Genomic DNA, 21,771 nt, shown 5'->3' on the forward strand with positions numbered 1-21,771 from the left:
AAATCTACATCAGACAGCTGAAACATACATTTATGAGGTGGCATGTTCTTCAAGTTATGGAGACTAGTGCAGGTGAATGTAAACACATAAACTGTCTTTACAGCATAACATTTTTTGTTCCTATCCCCAAGGAGCAAAGAAAATAAATATTTTTTTCCTCCATTAAACACATTCTTTAGTGCACCAAGAACTTAATTTCTTATTCATGAGGGTCAGCATTTGGACAACTTTTTGGCTTTTATGCAAATATTTTTCAAGGAGAAACAGACATATAAGATGCTCATGCACAAATTTTGTTGCTAGGAGGGTCTATCAGACAAATGTATTTTTTTTCCCTAGGAAATGTACTAAGCCTAAGAAATATCTTGGCAGCTGTGGAGTTCTCCTTCCATTTACCCTCCCACTTGCTCAGGGTCTGTGTTTTGTTGCTACTTAATCCCCTTTTCTTCATTAAACACCTATTCCTGCAACGAGTGAAGTTCACAGAGGACAGCTAATAAGTATAATACTGGAATTGAAGCTCACTTAGTGCTTATGCTTTCCATCCCTATCACCTTACTTTGATTATAAACAAAATTTGCAAGCTATATGTTGGAGAAGAAGAATCTGGTGCCAGTGTGCAGGACAGGGGCTCCTGGGATTTCCCAGGGTGGAACAGGATTCCTTCTCAAGGTAATTTACCTCTTAGAGTCAGCCTGTGCTCCCTTGTACGGTCCATAACCAAACTACACTTACCTCATCTCCATTTACCTGCTTCTTCTAATTAATCTTCGTTACATTTTTAAAATTAAATGTATTATTGCAAATGCTACCACAGAAGGTTACTGAGGAAGTTCACAGAAAGTCACTGACATGCCTTTAACCAAACCACAGGCAATCAAAACCCTTGTTACAGTCTAAAATTAATATATGTTTCTATCTCATTATTATTTTTACTTATACTTATAATTGTACATGCTAAAGTCAGAATTCAAGAAATACCATGGAAATAAAATATTCTTGAAAGTGGACATGGAGTTAGTGACAATAGTTCATTCTAGTCTACTCTGGGCAACAATCAGTCAAACACCCCCACCCTTCTAGCCCAGTTTTAGAACAGGATGAAATAAAAAGTCTTCAGAAAATATATATTTTAGAACCTTTTTAGAGGTTTAAAAAGCATTATGAAAATTTGTTCTATTTTTTCTTTGTCAATAAATAAAATCCATTGGTAAGAATTTTTACAGAGAAAAAGCTTTCATGCTGCCATTTGCCACTCTGCAACTTATGAAAACAATCTGGGTTCTGAAGTAAAGAAAAACAACAGCCCTGCAAACCCAAAGGAAATGATGCAAATCTTTATTCTGCCACTTGGTGACTTTTTTTAACCATTGAAAAAAAATTTTTGAAAACTGGCAAGGTGGTAAAAGCGAGAAAGCAAAAAAGGAAAGCTTATAAACAGCACCCCTTGATACCGTTCGTTTTATTGCACTTGGACACCAAAGGGAAATAAGGGAATACTGTCAACATTTTTGTGAATTTTATTCCATTTTTTCAACCAGATGTAACTGTAAATCTCAGAAGATTTCAAGCAAGGTGTTTTAGATTAAAAATAAATTATAATTGGAGTATAAAATAACTAAAATTGCCAGAATGCAGAAAAGCATTTAAAGATTTAAACAGTATTCTGCATAGTCCTGTTTGTATTCCTGTAGAGACAGTCATTCATGAAGTTAAATTCAAGACTATTTTTTAATTTTATCCTGATATTTGTCTGAAATCTCTGACATGAATCCATCACATTCTGATGGTTTTAATCTAACTTTCTAATTAGGTTATCCATAACTGGAATGTTAATTGAGCTTAAGTGCCTGAGATGGCTATTTTCCGTAGCATTTCACTACTACAGACTATTGAAAATGTCTAGGAAGCACTGCAAATATCAGACCATCCCACACATAGTGAAGTAATATGATTTGGATACAATTAGAAAATTTAAGAAATTTTTAGACCTCATTACCTCAATACCCACAGTATTGCCAAGGGGAGGATTTTTTATCATTAATATGTGATTTAACTTTTTTTGGAGGAGACATTCAAAATGAGCTAAGGATATTGTTCACATTACAAAAACAAACACTTATAAGTTAGGAAATGTCGAAATTAAATCAGTCTATCCGATCTTCATTTAGCATTGCACTCTGAAGACAGAAGCACAAATATTTCCACAGATGACTGGCCTCATTTAGTGTGCAGCAACAGTGATGATCAAATCAGAACCACATATTTAAAAAAAACTATTTTCTCCTAGTCTTCAACATTCCTTTTCTCCTCACATCTAATGTACCAAATACTAGTTGTATACTGGCGTACAGGTAGAATTGCTCTTTTCCTCACAAGTTTCTCAATGGCATTTGTCACTGTATTACCCCAGTAATTAATCAATGTATCTGGTAACATATTAACAATTAACTTGTTCATTTTCACAATTCCTGTGAGGTATTATAAAGCACTTTTATTGCTGGGGAGCTAAGACAATGAATATAAAACCTATCTACTTCATTTGGACATCTGATTTCAAACTTTCAAGGGGATAACAACCCAAACTCACACTTTATACATTTAAAGCATAGTCCCAGCTGACATATCTGTCTGTGCACTTCAGAACATCAGGCACGAGGAGCTTAAGTTGGTTCCCCTAGACAACGAGCTTCTTAAGTTTAAACACCTTTCTCTGGCATTATATCTGAGGTGTTCAAGGAGGCGGTTCTCCAGGGCAGGATACAATCGACGTGCAAGAAGACTGTCCTGTCTCCACGAGTTGTCTCCTGCCCAGTTCCTCCTTTACTTCCCTGTTTCTGCACAAATAAATGCAGGGTCTTGCAGTCCGCACCCTCCTTTGCTTCACAGCGCACATTCATCCCCTGTGTTGTGCAGTAAATAGGGCAGGGAAGAGGCAGGGTGTAATCAGGTAAATATAACGTGATGGCAGCCCACAGACCTGGGCAGAAGGGGACTAATTCACCTTACCTACCCCAGACGTAGCACACCCCACTGCAGTCCAGAGCTGGGAAATGTCCTACTTAGCCCAGAACAGGACATTTTTGTGGAGTTTTCAGCTGCAACAATTTAAGATGTCTCTCTGCTACATGTGTGAAAGAGGGTTTTTGTAAAAATAAGAAGTCATATTCAGCTAGGATTTTTGCAGAAGTTAAAAGCAATAAATCTAGCACAAAAGTTACCCTCTTACTATGTATTAAGCACAAACCCCAAGGTGTATCCTTTTGGAGGGAAAGTCATCAACATTCTTTATGCTGGGCAAAATAATGCATTTTCCTGTAGCCTTCCCACTTTTTCTTCGGAAAGAGCTAAAATATTCAGCTGTAGCTGTAACTGTAACTTTGTGTGTGTATGCGCGGGTATGTGTGTGAAAAATTATTTTGAAATAGATGCCCACGCTGCAAAATTTCAGCCTAAACATTTCAAGTATTGTAAAGTTATCAGCAAATGAAAACAATCTCTGACACAGAGAGCGTGAAACACCATTCTACAAATGCAACCCTGCCAGCCTGCTTATTGTGCTATGGAAGTGGTACAGAGCTAATGTCCTCTTTTAATGTCGAGGATAAATAAAATCCCAATAAGAATGAATACAATAATTTAAACTGATTCAAGCAGTTTATCCTGATGTATTTCTTGTTAATTAAGCCATGAGAATAATCAATTTTTCTATGTGAAATATGAAGCGAAGCAGGTTGATGACAGTGTAATTACGGCAACATGAATACCTGAAAAAATGTAATTTTGTTTGACATATAACAAGCCTTTTGATGTCAACTGAAACTTTCATTTCCTGGTACTTGTAAAACATCAAAATAGTAATAGTAATACAACCTCAAATACATAAACGCTTAGATATCTTCAGGAACAAAATCAGTGCTGTCCAATAATGGTTAACTAACATGTGGAAGATACTGGTTTTATCTGCTTCTTGTTTTTTTAAGCCAGTTTGAGCCACGTTCCCAGCTAACAAATGGTTTCAAAAGTTTATTGCTAATCTGTGGGGCTCAGGAGCATTTCCAGTCTACCAAGACCACACACACACCTCACTGCTTTCCTTTTGCCTTGTTAGGCAGAGACCTGGTAGGACACCGCTTCACAGCCCAGTGTACCTTGGTTTCCCCTGGAAGAAAACACAGGCAGATGCACCAGGAGAGTGACACATGCATTGGCCAGGCTCCTAAGGTAAATGTAAATGCACAGGGGACATGCCCTGGGGCATACATGGTGCCTCTAGACACTGGTTCCTGAAGTTGAGGACTATAGGTTTCTCCTACAGACATGATCAGTGTTCACCAGAGGTGGGACTAGAAACCAGGTATCCCCAGCCTGTGCAATTGTCCTAGCAGCTCTCTAGAATAATAATAATTGAATTATTGTATAATGAGCTTCATTAGGAATAACTGTGAGTGTATTCACCTCAAAAGTCTTGTAACCTGGTGGGTAGGATACTCCTGAGTAAGCAACACGTGTGCTCAGAGGTATCAGGAGGTGTCTCGCCCTGTCTTGGGGGTGTGCCCCTGGCCCCCTGGCTGCTTCAGGTGAAGAAAGATAGCCGACCACCAGCACAGTGAATCTGCCTTGCTGCCCCCTTTTTGTGAATAATTTAAGGGGAACTGAACCCTAATTTTCAACCAATTTATTATTCTCAAATTAAATTATTCCATCTCTACTTGTTCCCATGTTCTCTTCTACTAAAGCTGGTACCTTAGATATAGCCTTTAATGAAACAGTGCAGCCCAATCAATGCTTGATATGCGAGTGTTCTTTCCTCTCTTCTTTTGAGAGATCTTTCCTATTTCTGTTTCACACCTTTGGTCTTTCACACCTTTTATAATTTCACGCCTTTGGTCTTTTTTTATGTTCTTTTGCCTCTCTTCATTCCTCTGGTTCATCAGTTGCTTCTATCCGGCAACATGGAAAAAATGTGACTAAAAAAGCAATGTGTCCGTGGTATTCGGCACCTTCTACTGTTTGAGTTGTAATGGCTTTTTTGCCCTTACTTCTGTGAAATTTGCAGTATTTGTCAGTTGGATTATTTTTGGGTTATTTGTAACTGTGGTTATGTATTTCTGCTTTTGTCTTGTGGAATAAATGGATACATTTGTCTGGACAAGTCTTTTCCTATATCAACAGTAAGAAAGTGATGACAAGTTCGGTGCTTGTATGGGATTTTATTAATTTTCTTGTGACCCCCCCCCAGCTGTCAATTTCTAAGTTCACCTCAGATGGAGCAATATTTCCTTGTTCATTATAGATTTCTCCCTGGAAAGGGTTTTCTCTCATGTTTTTGACACCAGTCCAAGACTGCAAGTGGGAATACAATACTAAGTGACTAAATGAATTGCTTTGCATCATGTGGCAAATACTTAAGAGACTGATTTCTTGACACAAAACCATGCAGGCTTGGAAACGCAAGAAGTCCATCATCGGATTATAAAAATAAGCAGTGTAATCTGAATTTATTTTTTTTTTCAAAATATTCTTTCCAAAATGCCTTTTGGTGAATTATGAATGAAGTGTGTTCCCATTCAGAATGCAGAGTGAGCCACATCGTAGTGTGTGCATCCCACAGCCCAACTATTAGTGACAAATCCAGGTTCTTAAGATGTGAGCAATTAATGGCACTGGGAAAACAAAGCAGATAGGAAGAGGTTTCTAGAAGCACCATGACAACAAGATTTACCCAACAGTTCTGAGATGACTCTTTTTAATTTTTTGTTTTGTTTTATTTGCACATCGTATGTATTTGGCCCTTGTTACTGCACTGCTTTTCAAAAATGCTATTCCTCCTGAAGTTACACCGTTTACTCTCTGAAAATAAAATGCAACTGGAAGACTTCAAAGTAGTGTTCAGTCAGGTACACCTCAAGGCTCCCTGCTGTTGCAGGGACAACTTCAACAACCATTACTATGTTTTATGATAAAATACCTGGGATGTAGGGTGGTTAAATACTCCATTCCAGACAACTCGTGAAGGAATTAAGATTATTCATGTGCTTACAAAAGGTAGAGCAACCTCAGAGCCAATATGTCTGGGCGCTCTGAAACAGTGGATAATTAATGCAAAGTATAAAGCAGACAATTATTAGGACTATGAAAGCACCGCTTTAGATTTTTTCCAGTTTTCTCACAACATGCAAACCTCATCTTGGAAGCAAGCACCGTGTAGCTGGTAGCACGAGCCAAAGCTGGGAATGTGGCTCTCTAAATAAGTGTACAAATGTCTCTCATAACCTAGCAGTGAGCCTGTGGCAGGCCTGGCTCCAGCCATCAGCCAGAGGGTAGTACCTGGATGGGACAGCAGAAAACTGGGAAAAGCAAATTGTTATTGCTCTGCTGCCTAGTTTGGCAGAACCAAATTGCTTGAAAACTGGGGTTTCTGTGTCTGGTGTCTGCTCACAAGCGAGTCCCTGGGTTGACAAAAGGATGTGGGGCCACAGTTATTGCTTAGGGGTGGAAAGGATCTTTTGGAAACAGTGATTGCCAGCATGGTCCCCCTATCTACCGAGTGATGCAGGCGGTGGCACAGCTGGTTCTTAGACCTTTGCTGCCCATCTTCTGCCCTGTTCCTCTCCATCCTGCAGCAGGAAGGGCCTTGGCCCCACACAAGCCAGCTGTCAGCAGCTGTACCAACATGGGGTGTTTGCAGGGAAATTTGTATGTTACAATGTCCTGTTGAACTGCTAAATGCCACTGAGGCTGCCTGGATAGCCCTTAATAAAAATGAGTTTCAGTTTTTCGGTGTCTTTCAGCTCCTTTCATTCCTTGTTTCTCTCCGAACTGCTCATGCCTACTTACCTCAGGGTTTTGTCTCTTGCCAAAATCTTTCCTCCTCTATTATGTGCATTTCCATGCTGAACACAGCTCAGCCAGCTGCCAACCGATACAGTGTTTGAGGACCGGGCCTGTGGTACTTCAAAGTGGCGACCTGAGCATCTGCATGGCCTCGCGGGAGTGCCGACGGCTGCCCCAGGTTTCCCAGACACCACTCTGGACACTGGAATATGCATAAGTCAAAAATAATTATAACTTTAGACTTTCAGCGCATTTTCAAACGCAGACTGACACAAGCATTTGTTTGGTCTCAGGAAGTACTCTGACAGCCATTTTCATTATTGAAGAATTTTAAAGATGGGCAAGACAAATGATCCAAACGCTGTGAAATCCGAAGTCCCTGTTTGGACGGATGACATATGCTTATGTGCATATATGTTTGTAAAAGTCAGTAGTCTAAAATTTATAATACCAAACAACTATGTAAAAATTTCTAGAATAAGGTCACAGGACTGATAAACAAATACTGCACATTATTTTTAAAAGTGTTTTAGCTCCTTTATGTTTACACATTTAATACATTTAAAGTGAAAAAATGCATTTAAAATTTTTATTTATGAACAGCTCTTTTCTTCTTTCTTAAATAAATGACGGTATGCCTAAGTAGTCTCATGGATCCATAGTAGCTGTAAGATAAATATCCATTTCAAAGTGAGAGGATGAATTCTTGGGCACTTCTTGATAAGCCCATAAGATCTGAAGTGCAATTTCAGAACCATTGTGAGCCTCGTGCACTGCTGCCTGTTTGTGTTTGCCTGTTCCAGCACAGCTTAAGGGATTTACTGTGGCCTATCTGCTTTGACAATTCAGTCTTATCCTAGAATTTCTAATATCTTGTGTTAAAGCTCTGTCTCCTGACAATTTTCATGACAGCCTGTTGCCTCATCCAGAAATCATGAAAACTGATGACCCAAATGGAAAGGCATAGCAAAAAGAAAGTGGGTTTTCCTTGGTGAATTTTCCACACTGATTATTAAGAATGGGAATATTTTCATTTTCCTACATGGCCTGCCAGCTGTTTGGCTCTCAAGCTGCCAAAGTCTTTTTTTTAATCTTTGGGTTTGTTTTTCAGAAGCTTTGTCAGAAACATTAGGTTCTCCAAGTGCCATTCTCACTGGTTGCAGTTACCTCTCCAGAGACCAGCTCTGTGAATTTTGGGGAAGAAAAATAAGAAAACTGTATTTCTCCCTTTTGAAGCTGTTCAGACAAGGAAAGTACATTATCTGGATAGTCTTTATTAATCAAAGAGATTTAAAGCAGTGAAAGAGAAGAACGTACTGATTTACAGTAATTGTCTGAAGATTCAAAAAACAATATAATAATAGGAGTGCAAGATAAACAGTTCAGATCAAGACATTAATAATCCTTTTACTAAGCCACAAGTATTAGAGACGGCACCAGTAGCAGTTATTTATATCCTCTGTTTTATATCATTATCACTGTACCAAACCAGCTTTTAGAGGTTAATTTGAAATTTTCAGAGAATCACAGGATCACAGAATGACTGAGGTTGGGAGGGACCTCTGGAAGTCGTCTGGTGCAAACCCCTGCTCAAGCAGGGCTGCCTACACCAGGTTGCCCAAGACCATGTCCAGATGGCTTTTCAGTATCCCCAGGGATGGAGACTCCACAGCCTCTCTGGGCAACCTGTGCCAGTGCTTGGTCACCCTCACAGTGAAAAAGTGTTTCCTGATGTTCAGAGGGAACCTCCTGTGTTTCAGTTTGTGTCCATTGCCTCTGCTCCTGTCACTGGACACCACTGACAAGAACCTGGCTCCGTCTTCTTTGCACCCTCCCTTCAGGTGTTTGTATACATTGATAAGATCCCTGAGTTTTCTTTTCTCCAGGCTGAGTAGTCCCAGCTCTCTCAGCCTTTCCTCATGAAAGAGAAGAAATGATTCAGCCCCTTTATCATCTTTGTGGCCCTTTGCTGGACTCTCTCCAGTATGTCCATGTCTCTCTTGTATGGGGAGCCCAGAATTGGACCCAGCACTCCAGATGTGGCCTCACCAGTGCTCAATAGAGGGGAAGGATCACCTCCTTTGACCTGCCGGTAACGCTCCTCCTAATGCAGCCTAGGATATCATTAGTCTTTGCAGCAAGGGCACACTGCTAGCTCATGTTCAACTTGTTTTCAACCAAGATCCCAAGTTCTTTTCTGCCAAGCTGCTTTCCATCCAGTCAGGCCCCAACTTGTACTGGTGCATGGGGCTTTTCCTCTCCAGGTGCAGGACTTTGCACTTTCCCTTGTTGAACTTCTTGAGGTTTCCACCAGCCCATTTGTCCAGTCTGTCAAGATCCCTCTGAACTGGGGCACAGCTCTGGCGTGTCAGTCACTCCTCCCAGTTTTGTGTCATCAGCAAACTTGCTGATGGTGCACTCTGCCCCATCATCCAGATCTTTAATGAAGATGTTGAATGGGACTGGACCCAGCACTGATCTCAAGGGTACACTGGTAGTCACTGGCCTCCAACTAGACTTCATGCCACTGATTGCCACTCTCTGAACCCAGCCATTCTGCTAGTTGTCAATCCACCTCACTGTCTGCTCATCCAGCCCATACTTCATCAGCTTCTCTGTGAGGATCTTATGCGAGACGGTGCTGAAAGCCTTACTAAAGTTTGCTGATTTTGTCTACTGATCTCAATTTTTGACTATTTCCTTTTGCCTTGCTATTATTTATTACTCCCTTCCCTTTTGATGCTAGCAACAAGCTAATGCAGACATTTAATTTGATAGATGGAAATAGTTATGCACTCTGCAACAAGCTAAGCTTTAAATCTGTATTTTCTCCTGCATTTTCTGCCAATTGAAAGTAAATTAAAATAGCTGTTTCTACTGTTTAAAGGTTACAAATAATAACGCAGAACAAGATTTCCTATGTTTTGCATTTTCATATTACATTTAATTTACCCTGCATTGTATTTTAAAAGTATATATTAATAAAGTTTACTTCTCATGAGCTGCTGGAGGAAGTATAAAGGTAGAAGCTTTGGCAACAGGGATAAAGGCATTTCAGCAGTTATCAAGTGTGGGAAGCTTGTAATGGAATAAGCACATTAATTGGGTATGTCTTGCTAAAACAACCATTAGTGACATTTGTAAGGTCTGACATTTAATTAATCATCAGTGGGTCCAAAAATCGGAAGTCCCCAATTGTCTACGGTATGGTTTCAGGCACTTTGAAAATTCTTTTTTTTTTTTTTTTTAGGGGATGATAACTTTCTACAAGGAGAAAACTCTTGTTAAATTCCTCAGTTTTGCAAGAAGAGAGTGCATAGGGCCCTGCCTATGACAAAATATAAAGGTATGCAGCCTTTTCTTTGAGGAGATTTCAAAAAACTGAAGGAAATTCAGGACAGAAGCAGTTTTTCTTCTGGCAAGGAAACACATTTTTCCCTGTTAATCCTCATACTTAAGAGTTATGGGGAAAAATAAGGTATATATTGTACCAGCAGGTGTCAAAGAATTGAGAGAGAAGGGAAGATGTTCATAAAAATCAAAATCAAAATAAAATGCCATTAAATGCAAACATTTTGCCAGGAAGTCTTCTTTTCAAGATGTAAACAGGAGAAGAGAGAGCCTATAGCTCAACTATCCAAAATTAAGAAAGCTGGATCCAACCACTATTGTCTCTCACTTCGACAAACAGAATTTTCTGTACATGTTTATATACAAGTATACATGTGACTTTAATTTAAGCATACTGAGGATGCTTAGTAATATGTAATTTCTTCTGAAACCTCATCTAATTTGTAGGTTCTTACATGAGATCATCATCTATATGTGTTAAAACTTGACGAACTTACCTAAATGGTTATGCAACAAGCAAAGCAAAGCCAAAGTGTTGCGGACAACCTCTAAACTCTCACTTTGGCTGTGTTACACTCCAGGTAACAGTCCTGTTACAGCAATAACTGAAATAAATACGACTGGAATAAAAGTGCTTTGGACTCTGTATCTCCCTTCATGGAACTGGAGAGTTTTTATTCTTCTGATTTTATAACATCATTTATATCAACGGTGGTGAAAAAGTCATGAGTCAATCCAATAAAGACAGAAATGATGCTGTAAACTCTATGTTAGCAATGTAATATAAGCAACAATAGCTTACAGAAAAGGAAGCAAAGAGAAGGTGCATTGACACCATTGTTCCTTTTATTAAGCGTTATGTAAGTGGCAAAGTAATTTCAATATATCTGAGAAACACAAGTACAATTCTTGACTTCAAGAGCCTACAACCAAACATCCTTAGTCTGGTGGACTGCTACAGTCCTACTGTGCCCTGGGCAAATCGTGGTAGCTTATGTCCTTTGAGAAAGGGGAAGAGGGGGCTGCAAACACAGGAGCTGTAGAAGCCTCCAGTGAGCAGAAAAGTGAAAGATGAGGAGAAGTTTGAAAGCAGAAAGTGAGGGTGCCTGGCAGGACTGGTAGACTCTCACCAGCATCACGAAAAAACCTGCATGAGGATGAGGCAAAGAATACAGCAAAGCAAAAATGACGCAGTGGAGGAATAAAGACAGAAAGGGGAATGGCAAGGCAGAGTTTGAACATCAGAAATATTATACAAAAAGTACCCATCACTGAACAGACTATTGTAGAAGCACACATATATGTTCTTGCATACATTTCTGGAGAAACAGATTGGATTTTCTCTTACTAAGTTGGCTTATCTAATTAGAAATAATAGGCCAGATAGATTAGCCTTTCTAAAAACAAGGCAAAAAAAAGAGGATCATTTTTCCTCATTAAAATCTTGTATATTTTCTTTTGAGAAACAGTAAACCTCCCATGCTTTCATTACAAGAAATTTGTTAGTCTTGTACACTTTCCTGATTCTATTAAAAATATGTTAATCTTCAATCAAGTTAGAGGTTATTTCTTTTGCACGGTCCGGGACTCTTCCATTGGCACCCAGGTTTTGGATGGCAAGAAGATGCCCACCACAGCAGGACGTGGTTACATGCTCACAACTGAGGTGGAAAAGCAGGAAAGAAACACAACTGTAGGTTTTTGGGGGAAAGTCTAACTAGCTGGTTTGGAGGACTTGGAGAGCAAAAGGGTACAAGACCTACGGGCATGGGGATTTTGAGAAAATGGCAAAGAACTAAGGATTGAAAGGTTTGCTAGGACTCTGAGCACTGTGTCTTTGGGGCAGGGAGTCACGGACTGATAAGCTGAGTAGACATGTGTAAGACCGAGAGAGACTTGGAGGTTGCCACTCCATGCAGTGGAAGTCAAGGCAAATTAGCATGCTAAGAAAAGAAGATGAAGGGAGAAGGCAGAGGCTGCCAGTACTTGAACAGACAGCCTGGGATGAGCAGCTTGGGTGGTTTCTGGTCAAACCCAACTGGGTTTGAGATAAAAGGGGATAAAACTGTAGCTGCAAGGACTGGAGGAGTCTGAGTGTGAAGAGGGACACAGCTGTAAATACCTGGGAGAAGCTGCGGTCAAAAAGGAAGTCACAGATGGATTTTAGTTTGTTTCATTTTTAGATTTAAGCACTTAACTGCCCAGTCTTGCTTTTGGCACTTTCATCCTTTATTGGAGCTCATCCTTATAATACGTTTTTTATTGTGAATTGGAATGATACCATAAGCAGTATTAGCTTAGCTCCTTAACTGCTCTGCTGCAGTAATGGTTCAAACTAAGAAAATAATCCCTTAGCACATGTATTAAGAGATTTATACATTTTTGTATTTTTTATCCATGTTGATAATGATTGCTACTGTTTTGACAGTAGAGATATTTCAGGAAATGAACCCTTGTGGTTCAAAAAAATGGGACTGAAGCCCTTAACTTGCTTAGATGGTTAGTGTGTAAGATATGTACAACAACAGTTATACCTGTTTGACAATATTAATACCAAATTTAATTGTGGAGGATGAACTCATGGTCTCTGTGGTTTTGTGCGCATGCAGTACTAGAATTAGTTTACGATTCCTGTCTGCCTTTATTTTTGAATCAGATTTTTTTTTTCTCCAAAAGTGAGTCAACTTAAGCAAGCTTTCTTAGGCTTATGATATATAGCAGGAATGATAAATCTGCAAAATCTCTACTTCTAAAATCCCCTAAATCCCAAAGATGATCACAGGTATAAGAGGTTTGTGGGTATTTGTCTTGTCTGACAGGTCTCTGCAAAGATGAAGAGCTCTCTCCCCCCAGAGTTAGGGTGCACGTCTCCCATGCTCATTATCCCAAAGGATTGTACTGAGCAAAATATCCGGCAAACCTTTAACAAAGAGAAGAAAACCTAGACGTGCCTCATAAGTCTCACTTTTTATTTTTATATGCATAGGTGAAACATAAAAGAGGAATTTTGCAGATTTTTAGTACTTTCCCGGAGCAAGCCCAAGCCCTCTAGTGGTCCGAGCAAGAGGAGCCCGGTCTCGGGAGTAATCACCAAATCACCAGGGCAGCTGAGTAAACACGGCAGGAGTCTGGGAGAAGTAGGCAAACAAGCTAACTAACTTTGTATTTGATTGCACACTGCTTGCAACTACAGCTGGGGAGAGAAGTGATTTGCAGAGGAACCTTCTCCTTCAAAACTTGGTGTACCCTTGTCTCACACCTATGGCACTTCCTCTGCCCCCTCTCTCTGTTTTCAGCATTTCCTACCAAAACAAGCTGGGTAGCTGCCGCATAGCCTGGGGCTAGGAAGGGTGGAGGTTGCTGTTTCAGAGACCACTGGTCCTCACTGAGGAACTTCATAAGTCCTGGGGCCTGCAAATGATCCACAGGGGATGCTGGGGAGCCCCCTTGGCAAGCTGACAACAGAAAATGGAAAAGAAGCTGTTTTTTAACCTGAAGTGGGCCATTTGGGTTCTCCCAGACCTCTCTGATTTCTGGAGGAATTCTGTAAATTTTGGTAAATTAATACAATCCAAACTTTTTCTCTGTTTTTTTTTTTTTTTTCCTAATTAACAACACTTGTAACCTTGTCCTAGTAGCTTTTTGTAAGTTCTTAAAGGCATGACTTTGTCTCTAAAGATATTAATTGAAAGAATGGTGCAAAACATGTGTGAACATCTATTTACCTAAATATGGGTGGCAACACTCTTCCACAATGAGCTGAAAACCCATGGCAAGTCAGGGAGTCTTGGGCACAAAGACAACCATGTGATTCAGAGATCAGACCCACCACATGGATAGCAAGTTGTGAATAAAAATAATAATTAAATAGAACAACTCTCTCTTGAGCAAGCTACAGGCTGGTATGCTTACAGAAACCACTCATTGAAGAATTTTAAATAACAGCTTATTTGGGGTCAGGGAAAGATGCTAATGCATATAAAACTTTCTTTTCCTGGCTGTAATTAGTTTGTTCAGCTTTATATGCTGATGAAAAACCCAGCTGCATCGCATTTTCAAGGTACCCTGGAAAATGCTGAGAATGCTGAGAAATTGAGAAGAGGTTGAAATATCCATCATAATAGATTGTCCTTGCCACAGGTGGCATAGGGACTGATGGCTCTCTTACACCAGTGAAAATGAGAAATAACTCCTCTGAGGCAGGGGAATGACACTGGTGTCTAGTCTGTAAAAGAGGAGAATAAGGACAAGTGAGTTCAGATCCCATCAGGGGGCTGTGGCAGGCTGCGTGTTTCCTTTGATGCCCCCGCAGGCACAGTCTCTGGGGGACACTGCTGTGAGCCCAGCTTTGCCTTGTGGTACCAGCTGAGCCAGAGTGACATGGAGGGCAGATGGGGCGGAGGAGATTAAACCCTAGCAGGTATTCCAGATGGGATCTCCAATTCCTGGGTCAAACAGTCTCCCCAGCTGAGAAAAACAAGGGGCATTGCTAGATTTTCCTGTGGGCATGATTGAGTTTAAATAGGCTCAGCTGCACCTGATTAAAAAAAAAAAAAAGCCTTAGAAAGAGGCTGGGTCCTCTGATGGAAATATGCCAGAGCAGAAACAAGGTTGTAGTTTAAAAAAAGTGGGCTATGATATTCTGTATGAAAATGAACACATCTGTTCTTATAACTGGGCTGAATGCATTGTTTGCTGAAATAATAAGCTTGGCTTATTTCTTCAGCTTTTGCACAACAGCTAATCTACTTCCGGTGTAACCAAACTTCAGGGTCTTTTTCTTTTTTACTGAGTTCAGAGCTATCATTTACTTGTAGCTGCCCAGATTCTGGATTTGCCATACTTATGTTTTAAATATATTTTGTCTTTTTTTCTATTAATTTAATGAAAACTAATTAATATCTAAGATCTACCTACACAGTTTCTGTCATTAAAACAGACAAATTAATGTATAACATCTACCTAAAAAGAATTTTTATCATATAAAAAACAATTAAATACAAAGAGGCAATTTGTAGAGGTGGAGGGAATACATACATAAGTATATCTTATTAGAAGGAAAGTGCTGTGTTAGAAGTCTGTTAGAAATTAAGAAATGTAACAAATAACACCACAATCCTTTTATGTTTAACCAGTGTCAACAAAATATATTTAGAATATGTTTTGCATGAAGAATATCCTTCTATTTGGATGTATATATGTGTGTGTCTGCATGTGTGTGTGTTACAGTTTTATTTCAGTTTCTTAAGTGCGGACACAAGGCTAGTTTGGATACTTTCCAAGTTTGCAAGCTATGGCTTTAGAATGAACTTCAGTGCAGCTATGCCTTGTTTAACTTTGTTATTTGATTAAACACTGCCTCGTTACAGTGGTCATGAATAGTTCATGTCATTGGATTTCTCTTTCTTCTTCTCCTCTTACAAGACTGAGCAAACAGAAACTGAATATGTGAGGCAGATGGTTTGAAAATAGATAAACATTTCAATTTACAAGTAATTTTGGGCCCCTAAGATCCCACTTTTGTTTGTTTTGGTGGCAAGGAATTCATCTGACAGCAACATACTTACATTGAACTATTGGCCACAATAAAGTTAAATAGTATTTTTCAGTGTAAGTGCCATCTGCTGTGTTGTGTCAGCTCACCCCGAAAGGTCCCCAGGCAAGCCGCAGCAATGACTCGTGAGTCAGAAGCAGGAATTGGTATTGGGCAGTGGAGAGTAATGACTCAGGGAAAAGTGGAGGTACCTGGGTGTCCTGATCTACCACTGCCTTTCACTGTGACTTTGAAAATCCTAGCTGATAGTAACAGGCTAGATTCACAGGGATGGCTTTCTTGCCTCTGCCTTTTTGGAGCTGTAAATCCAAAAAGCAGATATGAAAAGCCCTTGACTTGGCCTGAGGGTACCACCTGGGGACATCCACCCAAGAGGTGCAGCCTTGGCCGGGCTGCCGAGCTCATCCATCACACAACTCCCCCACCCGGGGGGCCCAACCAGAATGACAAAAGATGAGCCCCACATAGCAAATTCTCTACTGGAAAACATTTATTTGTTAGACAGAGCTAGAAGTCATGGTTCCCTTCAGATGGGAGACTACCCTGCCGTGCTCTGGTACAATCCCTGTCTGCTGTGTAAAACTCCCCCATGGGTCAGGAGAAGCACTGGATTGCAGATGCTCTGCCCACACTAAGTGTGCAGCTGTTCTGCTCCTTTGCCCCACTGAACGTTTAATTATGCCAACAAGGCTTTGCCTAATGAGTTAGTGATGGTAACTAGTTTCTTCAACAGAAGAAAACTAAAATAAATATTTTATGGCATAGTGATCAGGGCAGTCTTTTGGGATTGAAAGAGATTTGGGCTCCAGTTCTCTCAGGCAAAGAAAAATGCTGAATTTGGTGACCTTTGCCTTAGTTAAGTGCTCTCCTCTACATCTAGCTGGCAAGCATGCTGCTCCTAGGGTGCTTGGCAGTACTTGGCTGTCTGGGTTTACACACCCAGATCCAGATAAAAGTTCAGTTTGTGAAACCTACTCCAAGATGGTACCTTCCTCCATCTGAGTAAGATGATACCCGAACGTGTGTGTGGTGCTATGTGGATACCCTTCAGCTAGGTCCATGCAAACTGGTAGGGCTACAAAACACAAACTAGTGCACGCAGAGATGCCTGCTTAGCTGTGCAGGACTTATTGGCACCATCTTCTGTGACCATAGCTTTTCCAAATTCAGGCTCAATCTGTTGTTCAGATCCTCAGAAATACTTAAATGTTTCATTATCACGCGCCTCTCCAGGCTTCCATCCAGGCTCCTCGCTGGGGTGGGGAGGCCTCCTGGGCAGAAAGGTATCTGAAAATCAGAGGTTTCTTCGGGTGTCTGTTCTAAGAAATAATTAACTACATTGAAGTGAAAGGTGAAACAAGTGCACAAACCACTCTGGTTTGCCAGCCACGTCCAAGCAAACAACTTTGGTTTGGGTAAAGAGATATAATTAGACAAATCAATATAGAGGTGTTAGGTAGTTGTTTTCTTGGTATATGCTGTTATTCACTGTCATGTCATACAGGCACACTAGCAAAAAAAAGAAATAAAAAAGAAATCATTGTTATTTCATTTTTTATTGCATGCAGAGAAAATGAAATTTAGAGGAAGTGGATGTCTCAAAAAAAGGAGGAGGAATATAAAAATCTGTGTGTCTGCCTCTGAACCAGAGAAATAATTTTTGAATTAGATTTATTCTGTGCCATTTGGCAGGAGAGATGGAGAAAGAGATTAGATTATTTAATTGTGCTTTAACGTAGATATTTCAGAAGCCATATTAGGGGGTTTCAATAGATGGGGAGGAGCAATCCAGAAAAAGGAACCCAATATTGACTCACCTACAGTCTTCACCAGCATATACCAGTGATATTCAAAGTGTGATGACCCTAATTATAGCAGGGAGAGCCTTTTCTGGACATTATTGAGACATCAAGAACCCTAGTAGATAAATTAGGCAATGTGGAAGGCATCCTGTGTTACTAATCAGGGTAAGTGTGGGAGATGCAGTTAGGAAAAGGCATTGTGGAATACCTGATGGTACCCCAAATGCTACTCTCAAGAGTACTATTGTAGTTCAAAAACTGAAAAGGGGAATTAACCTGATGTGAACACAAGTTAAGAAATAGCTTTAGTACATTTAAATTTTATCCTTTTTTTCTGGTGTTGTCCCTTAATCAATGAAATAAGCATTTAAAAAAATGAGAATCCAACCTTATCTGTTAACAAATCTCTGCACCCCCCCATCCCAAAGAAACTACAGTGTAGGGAGCAATCTCCTGCAAATGGTGTTTAGAAAACTTTTCTCAAGAGTGCAAAAATCTCCAACAAATTCCTGTAATTCTTGTAGCAAAGTATTACAGTTGTAGCAAAGGGCTTCTGTTTCCTTCTCTGCATATTAGATATTGCTTTTACTTATGCTGGAAATTCCAGTGTGATCCTGTGATTCTATTAAATTAAAATGTTTGTCTCAGTGGCCAATCTAAGCAGCTCGGTCTGAGACTAAGAGATTTCATGGACAGGAGGAAGGAGGACTCTCTCTTTCTCTCTCCCCTCTCTTCTTTCCTCCCTCCCTCCATGCCTTCCTTCCCTCTGTCCTTCCCTCTCTCCTTCTTTCTCTCCCTCTCCTCCTCTCCCTTCTTCCCTCCACTCTCCCTTCACTTTCTTTTTTCTGTCCTAAGACAGACCCCATTTCTTCACCCCAGGAAGCAGAGGGAAGAAACAGAGATCAGACCTTGCAGCCTCCCCTCCCTCCCAGCCCACTTTGGGTTGTGGTTGCCACAACTCACACTAAACATGTCCAGTCCGTCACATTTCCCCATCAGCTCCAAGCAACTTTTATTTCTCTCCTGAAGGTAACACAGGCTGATACCAGCCAGGCTTGGGCACAGGTTCCAAAGGATGGAAAAATACCTCTCCAGGGAACAAAAGGACTATAAATAAGTGTTCCTGGTAATCTAATATCAAATGACAATGTTCCATTTGTTATTTTTATATCTGACTATGCGAGGACTTTGTGGAGGGATGGGGAATGGCAGGAGAAAATGAATAGCCTATCAAATAGTCTGAGCAGTAAAGCATACAATGTCCTGCTTCACCATCGATTTCATCACTTGCTTTAAGTCCACATCCTTGATGCAAATAGGAGAGGCATACTGGGAACCAGCCAACAGGAGAACATGGCATTTACTAATTTATGCTTTGATGCTTAATTTTAGCTGGCATGACTTAGTTTCATTGACTTTGGTGGGGCTACTCTCTACCAAAATTTAAGCACATCTGCGGGACTGAAGTTTTGTTTAGAATATTAATCCAGCAAACTCCTTGAAACCTCAAACCATTCACTAGAGCATATGATTTGTGAAAAATAACTTTCTACAACTTTAGAAAGCAAAAATTTCAGAAAAAGGGAAGAAAGTAAAATTAGCCTTTCTCATTTACAACTTAGTTTTTGTGTACAATCCTTATTACAGCAGATTCCAGCCTTGCAAAGAACTATATAATTAGCTTTTTTCCCTCAATTAGAAGATTGTAAGGTTGCCAAAGAAAACATATTTTGAATGTATCTTTTATCACATGGATCAAAGATCACATATATCTGTGCCTATAATGAGGAGCTCATGTGCTAATGTTCTGTAATGGTCCAAAATTTACAACTGCAAAACCCTTTGATATATCACTAATTGGTTTTAGCACTATAGATTAGGTGCTGAAATCAGTAGGCAAGAAATTGTGAGTAGTAGGTGGAAAAGGGATAATTCTGATTCTCACCATATGCTTCAAGAAATTTAAATCGTTACAGCATAAGTAGAAAAAGAAGGCAGAACTTGTTGCTTTTTTATTTTTAAGAGAGTCTCATAGATTATCTGTACGATCCAAAAATATGCTGTATTCTAAATCATTAAAAAATCTCCATTTCACAGTTTTTATTTTTGTAGAAACAACACCCATCTCGCCTGCAATGCGCTGTGCATTCTAACACCTAATGTGTGGTGAAGAATGTAGTAACAGGGGAAATATATCTGCATAACACGTGAAAAGTGCCAAACCTTTAATTCATTTCAGACACTATGTCGCAAAATAGCAAAGTCTAACTATAGACTTCAACTACACCATGCAGAAACAAGAAAAGGAGGCAAGTGATGTGGTACGTGGTCTCATAACGATGGTCCATGTTACATCTTTGATAGCTTCTTGGTTATAAGGATTTATTATTCAAACAATAATGAAAATCATTGATGGCATTGCCTAAGGGTTACTGGGAAGCTGGGAAGAGATACCTCTATTCTGGATTGAAAGCTATAGGGCTCGTCTGCACAGAGGAAGCTACAGAGGCATGCTGCAGCAGACATGATCCTTGGCTTGAAAATATGCTCAAATGTTCAGTGTTTGTTTTTTCTTAATGAAAACTGAGTGATTTGAATCATTCTACACAAGCATGCACACACCCCCTCCCAGTGTGCCTTGTTCTTGTTACCCATTTATTCCCAAAACTCAAGATTTTGTTTTTACAGCAAAGGTAGGGTAAACAGTTTATCTCAACACCGTTTAATTAAAAAAAAAAAAAAGTAGCCTTAAAAAAGAAACAATTCAAGAACATTTCTGCTCTACATTTCCACAATGTCTTTATTTAACCCCCCAAAAATCAGGTTGAACTTTTGATGTTTAACTTAACTTTGCAAATTGATTTCCCTTATTTTCAAGGCTTGTTTTGTTTTCTTGTGTGCAGATGTGGAAATTTAAGCACATAGGTTTCTAATTTTTTTTTTTTTATTATTATAATTGGGAATTTTTTGCATGCCAGTGGCAATCCAAGAACCAGTCATTGTAGCATGCTGACCTAAAGCATATCAGGACTCCTACCATTCACTTGAAGGATTTTCTGTCTATTGAAAGCAGAGGATGAAAGTGATTGCAAATCTACATTAAACCAAGGTGATGACTCCTTTCTATTGCTAGACCATTAGTGTAAATGAGAATTAAGTGCACTATTTACAATTGGCACTCCTGTTCAGAAGTGTCACTCAGGACTTACAGCTTAGTTCTTTATAGTAAATGCTATTTTTAGTGTTCCTTTAAAGGAACAAAAGAGGTAGACAAAATGCACAACATTGCAGTAGGTTTCCCTTAAAAGTGAGCCATAGGGTGTCCTCCTTTGATGGCAGGGTGAAAGCTGAAGGCAACAGTGATACCTGTCCTTTTGGCCTTGATTCAAATGCTCACTACTGACTTTGGTTTTGTCCTGAAAGTGCTGTTTCTTTTGTTGCTTCTCCACTTTGGTGTAATTCACTAATGTAAGACCTTCATACTTTTTTCCCAGCTGATCATCTTACTTTTGTCTCAGTATCAGAGCACCACACTCTTACATCAAACAAATATTCACTGAAGTAATTTTTCATCTTCATAACTTTCTTTGCATTTACTTATTTAAAAATAATGCCTTCTCCTCCCTCCCTCCCCCCCGCCCCCCACTTTCTTTAAATACACACATCAGAAAAAAATATTTGTATCCGAGACAAGGTCAGTATTGTTGGAACAATGCAGGTAATTTCTTTACACAGTGACACAGTGATACTTCAAGCTGATCCATTCAGTTTTGCTCTGTCACTGTTACAGCGATGGTGCCTGAGTGGAGTTTGGCACTGACTGCTTTCCTCTGGCTGACTTTCACCTGGTCACACTGATGTGCTGGATACCAACGTGCCAGTGCTGATGCTCATTAACAGGGCAGCATCTGGCTGAATAGGCGATGTTACAAACGAACATCTGCAAGGACACTTTTCTTACAGCTTGAGAGTGGTGCATGGGTCAGCAAGCTTTCTTGCCATCTCCTCCACTTGCTTATCAGGAAAGGTTCTGCTCAACAGTAGTGAATCTTTATTCAGAGCAGATTTGCTTGCTTTCCCAGATCCCTCTGAAGTTAGCTTTAAACCTGGCTGTGGGTTGTTGACTCAAAGGCAATTTCTCTCTTTCTCCAATTGCCAAGGATCAAGTATCCATGGTAATGTCCTTCGACTGTTGGGCTGGATCATACAGGGCTGACCCAGGAGGTC

Source organism: Nipponia nippon, unplaced genomic scaffold (genome assembly GCF_047370975.1).
Source record: "Nipponia nippon isolate SJK-2023a ecotype South Korea unplaced genomic scaffold, ASM4737097v1 scaffold_1, whole genome shotgun sequence".
Taxonomy (NCBI): Eukaryota; Metazoa; Chordata; class Aves; order Pelecaniformes; family Threskiornithidae; genus Nipponia; species Nipponia nippon.